General features: G+C 45.4%; 1 protein-coding gene across 1 annotated transcript in view; it reads right to left on the reverse strand.

The window, feature by feature from the left end:
• Positions 1–6,018, reverse strand: part of LOC120716929 (von Willebrand factor A domain-containing protein 7-like) — a 29,065-nt gene extending 23,047 nt beyond the window's left edge. Inside the window, exon 1 of the mRNA XM_040004650.1 lies at positions 6,005–6,018. The gene's annotated coding sequence lies outside the window, so the exon portion shown is untranslated. The remainder of the gene's footprint in view (positions 1–6,004) is intronic.
• Positions 6,019–12,366: the final 6,348 nt, after the last annotated feature.

Raw genomic sequence — 12,366 nt, forward strand, 5'->3', positions numbered from 1 at the left:
ATCTAAATACACTTCACACTTGCAGACGCTGCCCAGAACGATATTCATGAGCCGTTGGAACGTGGCGGGAGCGTTGCGCAACCCGAAAGGCATGACAGTGTACTGGAGAAAATGGTCAGGAGTAACAAAGGCAGAGATTTCGGCCGCACGTGATGTTAGAGGAACTTGCCAATAGCCCTTTAACAAGTCCAGCTTAGTAACAAACTTCGCAGAACCAACCCTATCGACACAATCCTCCATTCTGGGAAGAGGATAGGAGTAAGGTTTGGTCACGCTGTTCACCTTCCGAAAATCTGTACAAAACCGTGGGGTCTTATCCGCTTTAGGCACTAGGAGACACGGGGAACTCCACGCACTAGAGCTAGGAACAGCAAGACAATTTTCCAACAGATAAGAGACTTCTGTCTGGAAAAGAGCACGTTTAGTGGGATTCACCCGGTAGGCATGCTGTTTGATTGGAGGATGGTCCCTCACATCGATATCATGCTCCAGCACGGTGGTACAGGATGGGGTGTCCGAGAAAAGATTAGGATGATTCTCAATCAACCGACACACGTTATTTCGAACATCATCGTCTACCGCAGTTAAATGTGACCTTAAATCACGTAGGATTTCAGAATTCCTAAGTCGTGCACAGCCCACAGCACAACCGAAAACCAAATCATCATCTACTGGGTCATACCGGGTTTCAGAACCTGGCACCCCCACAGTCGCAACTGTTGACACACCACCAGCAAAGTAGGGCTTCATCATATTAATATGACACACATGATACTTTTTCCTTCGCTCTGGGGTGTCGATGACATAATCCGTGTCACTCAACTTCGCCTGCACCGTATACGGACCACTGAACTTTGCCTGGAGAGAAGATCCAGGGACCGGTAGAAGTGTTAAAACTTTATCACCAACCTCAAATTTCCTTTGCACAGCTTTCTCATCAAACTTCCTCTTCATCTTACCCTGCGCTGCAATGAGAGCATCGCGTGCGATTGCACATGCTTTATGAAAACGCTCTCTAAAAGAACTCACATAATCTAACACATTTTCCTTAGGAGCATCTGTGTCGGACAGGAAGTTCTCCTTGAGCAGTCGCAACGGGCCATGCACTGTGTGACCGAACACCAGCTCAGCAGGGCTAAATCCTAGCGACTCCTGCACGCTTTCCCTCACTGCTAAAAGAAGCAGCGGCAACCCCTCATCCCACTCCTTTTCAGACTCAAGGCAAAATTTTCGCATCATAGATTTCAATGTCTGATGAAACCGCTCGAGCGCACCTTGCGACTCCGGATGATAGGCACTAGATTTCTGATGTTTAATGCCAAGTGATTGCAAAACTTGAGCAAAAATCTTAGACATGAAATTAGAGCCTTGGTCGGTTTGGACAGCTTTTGGTAACCCGAAAGTAGAAAAGAAATTCACCAACGCCTTAACAACTGGTTTAACCTTAAGGGTGCGCAATGGAATTGCCTCGGGAAAATGTGTGGCAACGCACATCAAAGTCAAGAGGTACTGGTGGCCCGATTTTGTTTTAGGAAGTGGACCAACGCAGTCGATGAGTATGTGTTCAAAAGGTTCCCCTAAAACTGGAATAGGGTGTAATGGAGCGGGTGGAATGACTTGGTTAGGCTTACCACTAATCTGACAGGTGTGACAAGAACGACAATACTTAGCAACGTCATTCTTCAATCCTGGCCAAAAGAAATGACGCAGAATGCGGTGGTAGGTTTTTCTAATACCTAAATGTCCAGAAAAGCTGTCATGGGCAAGACTAAGAACTTTGTGTCGGTACTGTTGAGGCACCAGAACCTGCTTAAACACATTCCAGCCCAAATCACCAGCTGTAGGCGGATACCAGGTACGCATCAACACATCATCCTCAACACTATAAACACGAGGATACTGGTCACTAGAGTTGGCAGCTGAAAAACAACCCACAAAAGTCGGGTCACTGTGTTGTGCCAAAACAAAATCCTTTTTGTTAACTCCCAAAGGCAGTTGAGATGTCACTGATGGGCTAATAGACAGCATCGCCGCAGAGTCGCCCGTCAGAGGGTCACAGGTTTTCGATTCAGACTCCGGCTCACCACCAGCGCAGAGAAAAGAATCAGACAAATCAACATCACCATACTTGCGCCTGTGCGCGCGAGTTACAACGCAGGCAGGAAAAACAGAGGGGGAGCGCTCAGCGGCAGGGTCAGATAACAAAGTGTCAGGCACAGGATTCTCAACCACTCTCGGGGTAGAAAACACTTTCCCGTTCGCTAAATCATTCCCCAGAATCATCGCAACTCCGGGCACTGGCAACTGATCGCGCACCCCAACCGGTACCGAACCCGAAACGAGCGGCGATTGAAGAAACACATTGTGTAGTGGTACTCCCAGCACATCCATTTTTACTCCCCAGACAAGAGCATCCGAACCACAAAAAGAGTCATCAGAAAAAGGTAGAATACCCCTCAAAATGAGTGTCTGCGCGGCTCCAGTGTCACGCAAAATCGTGATCGGCACCCGATCCTCCTCTTTTCCGTTCAAAGAAACAAATCCTTCCGACACAAAGGGACGGTAGCTGTCATCAAAGCTTTCACTTCCCACTTCATTGCTAGGTGAAGTGGCAGCAGACATAGAACGAACGAAACTCACACTTTTCAGCTTCCTTACCGTGTGGGCCTGCTCCCTGCGCTGTAGTGATGGGCAAACAGCAACGAGGTGCCCGATTTCATGACAATAAAAACATTTGCGATCTGACACAGGAATAGCAGCAGAACGTGTCTGGCGCTTAGGGGAAACCCTATAACCTTTGGCAGGATGAGTTGCGGAAGTATACTCACGGCGCGCTGTCGAAAGTGCGGCACGATGAGTTAACACAAATTCATCGGCAAGGACAGCGGCTTTAGACAATAACCCCACCTTCTGTTCATTAAGGTACACCACAATATTTTCGGGGAGACATGTCTTAAACTCCTCCAGCAGGATCAACTCTTTCAGCTGAGTAAAGTTCTCTGCTTTACTGGCAGCCAACCACTTGTCAAATAAGACAGCTTTCTCACGAGCAAACTCCACAAACGTTTGACTGTCGGACTTGCGACATGCACGAAACTTCTGCCAATACGCCTCCGGAACTAATTCATAAGCCCGCAAAATAGTGTATTTGACAATCTCATAATCCAAACTGTCAGCAATGGAAAGACTCGCACAAACCTCCTGCGCTCTTCCTACTAATTTGCATTGCAACAACAAACTCCAGACATCCTTTGGCCATCTTAAAGTGGTTGCGATGCGCTCAAAAGCAGTGAAATAGGAATCAACCTCTCCCCCCCTAAAAGGAGGTACCAAAACAATCTGCTTGCTAGCGTTAAACTGATCTACGGTGGAAGTGTCGGGGAGTGTACTTACAGGGACGGGACAGCGTCTTTCGCTCGAGAATGGTCCAGCTCCATAGCTCGTATGCGGAGATGCATGAGCTCGACTTCCTTAGCCTTAGCCTCCAGCTCCACCTCCTTCAAGTGAAGGGCAAGCTTGAGATCTTCCGTCACCAAACCCGTCGCAACCTGGCCAGTCGGGTCAAATTTAGGAGACTGAACGGCGACAGGAGCTTCCGCCCCCGAAAACATCCGCCCCTTGGAAGGTTTCGGGATGGCCCCAGCAGCTTCTGCCCCCACTGCTGTCTCCAAACTCCCAGACCCACTCGGCGAGGTTTTCTGCCTCCCAAACACTCCCCTGTCCACCAGTTTCTCTATCAAACATTGTTTAATTTCCGCCTTCTTAGAATGCAACGGAACAGCCACATTGAATAAATTAGCCACTACCAACAAATCTGCTTTTGTGCACCGCTCCAACTTTTCAATGGAGGGCTGTTGCGCAAAATCATCCATGTCAAACGACATCACGAGCAAAGCAACAAAGAAAAACACAACTCTGCAGACAAACAACCGCATCCGCGCACTCCAGAGCCGCAAAACCTGCGCCTACCGCACAGAAGAACGAAACTCTCCGTCGTCCCACACTCTCCACGACGTTCCCCCCCACCGCAAACGCAAAAAAGAAACGAACCAATCATACGAACGAAAAGGGACGAGCCCCCATTTATGTTACGCCCCTAGTCTAGGCGTGTAGAGACGCACATAAGGTTGGAGGAGAGAGAGACAAATCCCCACCCTGGTTCCCAAGCCAAACATCCAAAACCAGTTGTGAGTAAAAAAAAAAAAAAAAAGGTGATTTTATTGAAGGTAATGAAGCATAGCTCCAGGGTGAACCCAGGCCAAAATAATAAACAAAACCAACTAAGTCCCACCAGAAAACTAACTAAACCCTAAGAAATAAACAGAACAAACAAATGACAATACTAACCCTTGCTCCCTAACCCGGAAAACAGGAGACAAACTGTTCCAAAGAAAAAGGCGGCTCACCCCTTCCGCTTCAGCTTAAGAGTGCGTAAGCATTACGTTAATGCACCAAGAGCGGCTCTCACAGAGCACGCTCACACAAATACACAGTAAAAGTATAGGCTGGAAACCAGGGTCAGGACCGCGTCGGCTGTCAGGCTGTCAAGCTGCTCGCTCGCTCACTCACTCACTCACTCACTCTCTCCCGGCGGGAGCTGTCAGAGCGGCTTTTTGAACGTGGTCACCGGTTCCACGGTCCAATCAGCTGCTCGCTACTCTTCATTAGGGGAGGGACCTGCAAAGAGTCTTAAGCACAGTAAAGAGACACAGAACAAAACAGCCCACACAGTGTTCTTATGGCCACAGCCGTAACAGAGGGGACCTGAACATGACATAAAGAGCTGTAATCTAAGTTAACTGGAAGGCAATATATTTCAAAGTGTGCATCACCAAAATGAATCCATTTGGCCACACCTTGAGGAACACATTTTTTCTTTCTGTAATACTTGCCATACTAAAATGAAATATAAACCTTGATTAGCAAGTGATTACCACATTATAACAAAAAAGTTTGCCTGCAAAGGTTCAATAGTTCAGTTATCTCAGTATGTCTTTATGGACAAGTATAATACCTCTAATGGAGATTATTTTTGACCTGCATTTATTTTATGAGGTCAGTTTTAAGTACTAATACAAACACAACATTGTTTTTGTATTTACATTTTCTTCTTTCCCATTATATCCATTTTTCATTTAATTCATGGCACCCTGATAAAATCTTCCCAAAGCATTTTCTCCTTTCTAGAACTTGTGTCATGCATATTAAATCAACTGAAATTCATGGCAACATAAGGGACAATTTTAGTTTATAAAATAAAAAATAAATATTATATTTCCATTATGCGCAGCATGTACTCATCTTTTATTTTACTAAAAATGGTCAGGGTTACTCAATGGGCCATTTTGCTATGTTGCCAATTAGGTTTATGCATATTTTATTTTCAAGTACTTTCATTACAACATATTCATAAATATCATCAAACATTTGTTAGTTGTGCAAATGCTCAAATAATGGATAATTTGGCGAAGCCTTAATGTCTCCCAAGAAGAAAAAGAGGCAGTGAGGAGGAAGAGGTCTCTGCTTAGACTCCCGCCCATAAGACCAGCCCCTGGACAAGCAAAATTTTGTGTGATAAAGCAATATTCCATTTATTTCCACTGAGTTCAATTTATTTCAACTCTATTTTATTTATGTAGCACGAAATCACAACAGCACAATTTTGTGACAGTGGGAAGAAAAATCCCTTTGAACAGGCAGAAACCTCTAGCAGAACATGACCCATGGTTGGGCAGCCATATACCATGACTGGTTGGGGGGTAAGGGGAGGAAGACAGAACAAAGTTAATGTGTGAGAGAAAGCCAGACACCAATAATAACTAATGATTAACATGTTTCCCTTCAGTTGGCACATTCTTACTGATAGATCACTGTTTGATTCTTACGTTGTACCTATTATCTTTGGGGTTTTAGATTATTTTTTACAATTGGACATTCTGTTAAAAAATACTAAACGTGCTTTGGATAAGTGGTTACACATATCAACCAACTAAATCCTACTTACTTTAGCTTCCTGTTCTAAGTTGCCCCCTCTTGCGTATAGCCAGTAGGCCACCACTAATATTTCAGAAACCAAGAAAGTAGCACTATTTAGATGAAAAAGAAACACCACCAATCAGTAATTTTTGGAAGCACATGTTTATTGTATTTATTTGGACAATGTACAGTCTTCAGCTTTTAGCCCAAGGAATTATAACCTGATACATGACTTCTGTAAGGCATTATGAAGCATATTTCACTGATGTTTTTAAATCTGACTAAAAATTATACCTATAATTAACCTATACCCACCTATCCCCCCCCCTGCAACAGACTGGCGACCTGTCCAGGGTGTACCCCGCCTCTCGCCCTATGATAGCTGGGATAGGGTAGAGGTCAGAGCTATGTCTTTGTAGTCGTCAAAGGAAGCAGCTCTGAGGGAACGACGGCGTCTGCTAAATGGTGTAGTAATGAAGAATGACACCTGTGGAGATCAGTTAATGTTGTGGAGATACAGAAATTCTATTTATTGCTGCCATATAATCTGCATCATTATAATTGCATTAATAACATTCTTTACAGCATTATTTCATCTAATAATATTTCTCACAGTATTGATACTGCATTACAGTTGTTTATTGAAGATGTCCATTTGAGGAACCTTCCATTATGTTAACTTTTATTACAGGTACAGTCAGAAGTATTTTATACACATTGCATAAATATTTGTGCTCATTTAGAGTTGTTGCATTAGTCTACAGAGGGTCTCAAGCTCTGTCTGGCGTGAGTCCAGACAGTCTATTGTGAAAGGACTAGTGCATAGAAGGATAACTGCAATGCATGCTTACAGTACATATAATACATATAATCTAGGAATGTGTCCGGCCTGAGGCCTTAACTCATTTGGTGTCTTACTATATTTTATTCTACTTGGTAACAGATGATCAGAGTCAATAATTAGCCTCAGAGACCCTGAGGGCTTGAAGTTTATTACCTTGTATGGCCGGTGTTATAGAAAAGAGAAGTTCTATGTCTGTTTATAGCTATTAAAGATGTACGATTAACTGTGACTAATGTCTGGAACCTATTTTAATCTGTCATTGACGCCATGGGGGGGGGGGGGGCGTGTACCCCACTGCTTTATAAGTGTCCACAACATGTATTTTGGTCAGAAGACATATGTTGATGTTTTCTCCGGGCTGTTAATAAACTCACTGTTTGATTACACTTTTCTGGAGCCTCCGTGGTTTGTGACACTGCTCTACATTGATCGATTTCGCGACAGCTTTGGTGGAGGATGCGGGCATTTGTAGAGTGCTAGTGGGGTTACTTCCACGGTGGTCGAGCCGGATTTAGTGGTCGGACAGGCAGACGTCTCAGGTGATTTCTTGACTACTCTGGGCCCACATAAAAAGGTGAGCACAAACCTCTTAAACTGAAATTGTGCTGTATTGGATTATAATTCTAAAAATGTAGTCAAGAAGTTACCCGTTGATCTCTGTTTTGAGTTTTGCCTGAGTAAAGGTGAAAGTATTAAGTAGTGTTACATTCAAGGTCGACTCGTAAGAAACAGTACTGAACTAAAAGTAACTCGAGATGTTGTTTTAAGGAAATAAGAGAGAAAAGAGACCAATGTGTGATTAAAGAATAAGAGAATATAAGAGTTATTGGTCAGTTTAAGGTTTAATAAGTGTCAAGTTCAGGGGTGCAGACCCCCTCCCTACTGGAGACGTCCAGTAGGTGGTCCGGCATGGCCGTACTGGAGATTGACCATCTACCAAGACTTGGGACCTTGGTTTTAAAATAGGTTATGATCAGAGGATCATTTTGAAAGAGACTTATTTGTGAGAAAAGGGTAATACTGGACGCAGAGATCCAAGGAGTTGACATATGATTTAAATGGTAAATGGCCTGTATTTATATAGCGCTTTACTAGTCCCTAAAGACCCCAAAGCGCTTTACATATCCAGTCATCCACCCATTCACGCACACATTCACACACTGGTGATGGCAAGCTACATTGTAGCCACAGCCACCCTGGGGCGCACTGACAGAGGCGAGGCTGCCGGACACTGGCGCCACCGGGCCCTCTGACCACCACCAGTAGGCAACGGGTGAAGTGTCTTGCCCAAGGACACAACGACCGAGACTGTCCAAGCCGGGGCTCGAACCGGCAACCTTCCAATTACAAGGCGAACTCCCAACTCTTGAGCCACAATCACCATATGATTTAACAGACTCAAGCCAGCCGTGAGCTTGAGGGGAACAGTAAACTGAGTTTGAAGCAAGTCAAGGTTTATGTGTTGAAGTAATTTTGATAATAATGCTGCAGGGGCTATAGTAGTTTCATCCGTACCTAGAGAAAGGCATGCTCATTTCGGGATCGTGCCAAATTGAATATTCACGTACAGGGGATCTTCTTTACATGAAATGTATATGTTGTGGTGAAACGGAAGAAACACCTTATGGTTTTACAGTGGCTGCAGAAATAAGACGGTCAGACTTACCTAGCTTTTTTTTCCGGTGTTTCCTTATATTTAGGTGCTTGGTAATGTACAGAAGATCTGTGTGAGGCAGAGAGGGCATTTTCTTCCTTCTGCGAGCGTGCATTTAATGAGTTTGAAATTCAGTATCAATAGACAGGGTAGATTACGCGTTGCCAAATCAGAGAACGACTAGTAGCGTCTGAGGGGAGCTCCGCCGCTCCATCATGCATCCTCGATGCATGAAGGAGCATTTCCGCAGGTCCTTCCTCCCTGCAGCTGTCAGACTGCACAATCAGAACTGCTCCCAACAAACATAGATGTTTACATCAGCGCTGCAAACAATTGGCCCAGGATCCTCCAGCAGCCACCAGGCCCAGGATCCTCCAGCAGCCACCAGGCCCAGGCTCTTCCAGCAGCCACCAGGCCCAGGCTCTTCCAGCAGCCACCAGGCCCAGGATCCTGCAGCAGCCACCAGGCCCAGGATCCTGCAGCAGCCACCAGGCCCAGGCTCTTCCAGCAGCCACCAGGCCCAGGCTCTTCCAGCAGCCACCAGGCCCAGGATCCTGCAGCAGCCACCAGGCCCAGGATCCTGCAGCAGCCACCAGGCCCAGGCTCTTCCAGCAGCCACCAGGCCCAGGATCCTCCAGCAGCCACCAGGCCCAGGATCCTCCAGCAGCCACCAGGCCCAGGCTCTTCCAGCAGCCACCAGGCCCAGGATCCTCCAGCAGCCACCAGGCCCAGGGTCCTGCAGCAGCCACCAGGCCCAGGATCCTGCAGCAGCCACCAGGCCCAGGCTCTTCCAGCAGCCACCAGGCCCAGGCTCTTCCAGCAGCCACCAGGCCCAGGATCCTGCAGCAGCCACCAGGCCCAGGCTCTTCCAGCAGTCACTAGGCCCAGGATCCTCCTGCTCCACCAGGCCCAGGATCCTCCAGCAGCCACTGGGCCCAGGATCCTCCAGCAGCCAGGCACCAACAAGTAAACCAACAGTGACTTCAACAAGGAAGCAGCTCTGAGGGAACGACGGCGTCTGCTAAATGGTGTAGTAATGAAGAATGACACCTGTGGAGATCAGTTAATGTTGTGGAGATACAGAAATTCTATTTATTGCTGCCATATAATCTGCATCATTATAATTGCATTAATAACATTCTTTACAGCATTATTTCATCTAATAATATTTCTCACAGTATTGATACTGCATTACAGTTGTTTATTGAAGATGTCCATTTGAGGATCCTTCCATTATGTTTACTTTTATTACAGGTACAGCCAGAAGTATTTTATACACATTGCATAAATATTTGTGCTCATTTAGAGTTGTTGCATTAGTCTACAGAGGGTCTCAAGCTCTGTCTGGCGTGAGTCCAGACAGTCTATTGTGAAAGGACTAGTGCATAGAAGGATAACCGCAATGCATGCTTACAGTACATATAATACATATAATCTAGGAATGTGTCCAGCCTGAGGCCTTAACTTATTTGGTGTCTTACTATATTTTATTCTACTTGGTAACAGATGATCAGAGTCAATAATTAGCCTCAGAGACCCTGAGGGCTTGAAGTTTATTACCTTGTATGGCCGGTGTTATAGAAAAGAGAAGTTTCTATGTCTGTTTATAGCTATTAAAGATGTACGATTAACTGTGACTAATGTCTGGAACCTATTTTAATCTGTCATTGACGCCATGGGGGGGCGTGTACCCCACTGCTTTATAAGTGTCCACAACATGTATTTTGGTCAGAAGACATATGTTGATGTTTTCTCCGGGCTGTTAATAAACTCACTGTTTGATTACACTTTTCTGGAGCCTCCGTGGTTTGTGACACTGCTCTACATTGATCGATTTCGCGACAGCTTTGGTGGAGGATGCGGGCATTTGTAGAGTGCTAGTGGGGTTACTTCCACGGTGGTCGAGCCGGATTTAGTGGTCGGACAGGCAGACGTCTCGGGTGATTTCTTGACTACTCTGGGCCCACATAAAAAGGTGAGCACAACCTCTTAAACTGAAATTGTGCTGTATTGGATTATAATTCTAAAAATGTAGTCAAGAAGTTACCCGTTGATCTCTGTTTTGAGTTTTGCCTGAGTAAAGGTGAAAGTATTAAGTAGTGTTGCATTCAAGGTCGACTCGTAAGAAACAGTACTGAGCTAAAAGTAACTCGAGATGTTGTTTTAAGGAAATAAGAGAGAAAAGAGACCAATGTGTGATTAAAGAATAAGAGAATATAAGAGTTATTGGTCAGTTTAAGGTTTAATAAGTGTCAAGTTCAGGGGTGCAGACCCCCTCCCTACTGGAGACGTCCAGTAGGTGGTCCGGCATGGCCGTACTGGAGATTGACCATCTACCAAGACTTGGGACCTTGGTTTTAAAATAGGTTATGATCAGAGGATCATTTTGAGAGACACTTATTTGTGAGAAAAGGGTAATACTGGACGCAGAGATCCAAGGAGTTGACATATGATTTAAATGGTAAATGGCCTGTATTTATATAGCGCTTTACTAGTCCCTAAAGACCCCAAAGCGCTTTACATATCCAGTCATCCACCCATTCACGCACACATTCACACACTGGTGATGGCAAGCTACATTGTAGCCACAGCCACCCTGGGGCGCACTGACAGAGGCGAGGCTGCCGGACACTGGCGCCACCGGGCCCTCTGACCACCACCAGTAGGCAACGGGTGAAGTGTCTTGCCCAAGGACACAACGACCGAGACTGTCCAAGCCGGGGCTCGAACCGGCAACCTTCCAATTACAAGGCGAACTCCCAACTCTTGAGCCACAATCACCATATGATTTAACAGACTCAAGCCAGCCGTGAGCTTGAGGGGAACAGTAAAACTGAGTTTGAAGCAAGTCAAGGTTTATGTGTTGAAGTAATTTTGATAATAATGCTGCAGGGGCTATAGTAGTTTCATCCGTACCTAGAGAAAGGCATGCTCATTTCGGGATCGTGCCAAATTGAATATTCACGTACAGGGGATCTTCTTTACATGAAATGTATATGTTGTGGTGAAACGGAAGAAACACCTTATGGTTTTACAGTGGCTGCAGAAATAAGACGGTCAGACTTACCTAGCTTTTTTTTCCGGTGTTTCCTTATATTTAGGTGCTTGGTAATGTACAGAAGATCTGTGTGAGGCAGAGAGGGCATTTTCTTCCTTCTGCGAGCGTGCATTTAATGAGTTTGAAATTCAGTATCAATAGACAGGGTAGATTACGCGTTGCCAAATCAGAGAACGACTAGTAGCGTCTGAGGGGAGCTCCGCCGCTCCATATCCGGATCAGCTGTGATCCACGAGTTAAAGTTGAAAACAGTGACGTAAGAAACCGTCTGAAGGGATCTAAGTGCCGCTGGCTGCAGGCGGTGTGTGAGAGGCTTAGAAGTCTCTTTTTCCTTTCTCTTTTCAGGTTGAGAAAGTGCGTAGTTAAAAGGGGAAGTGGCTGCACCCAAATGTTAAGTTTAACGTAACAGGCACGTTGATCAAACCAGAAACGTAGTAATAAATGAAGGAGTGAGTGCACAGTGAATGGAGGAAAGGTTCCCCTATCAGACGTTTGATTCTAGTACATTAACTGGTTTTACCTTCACTATTTTGCTGACACCTGTCACTCATGGGGAGCCTGTGGAGGTGTTGGTTTGTTGTGAAACATCAGATAGAGAGTTTGATTTTTTAGAGCAGAGATTTTAACCGAGCCAGAGTTTCCCAGCTTTCTGGTTGATTGTGTAGAACTGCGTGAAGGCTTAGCCCAAGTTCTGGCACAGCACGGTTATTTAGAAGAGTGAGAATTTCCACAGTAAAGGTTGGTGTGCCATAATATTTTGTTTCAGTGGAAACCGGAAAATCCATGTTATTTTTCCTGGGCTGCCTAGAAGAAGAGTTGATGATTGGGGAGGCT

The sequence above is a fragment of the Simochromis diagramma genome, unplaced genomic scaffold (assembly GCF_900408965.1).
Source record: "Simochromis diagramma unplaced genomic scaffold, fSimDia1.1 OVJJ01000487.1, whole genome shotgun sequence".
Taxonomy (NCBI): Eukaryota; Metazoa; Chordata; class Actinopteri; order Cichliformes; family Cichlidae; genus Simochromis; species Simochromis diagramma.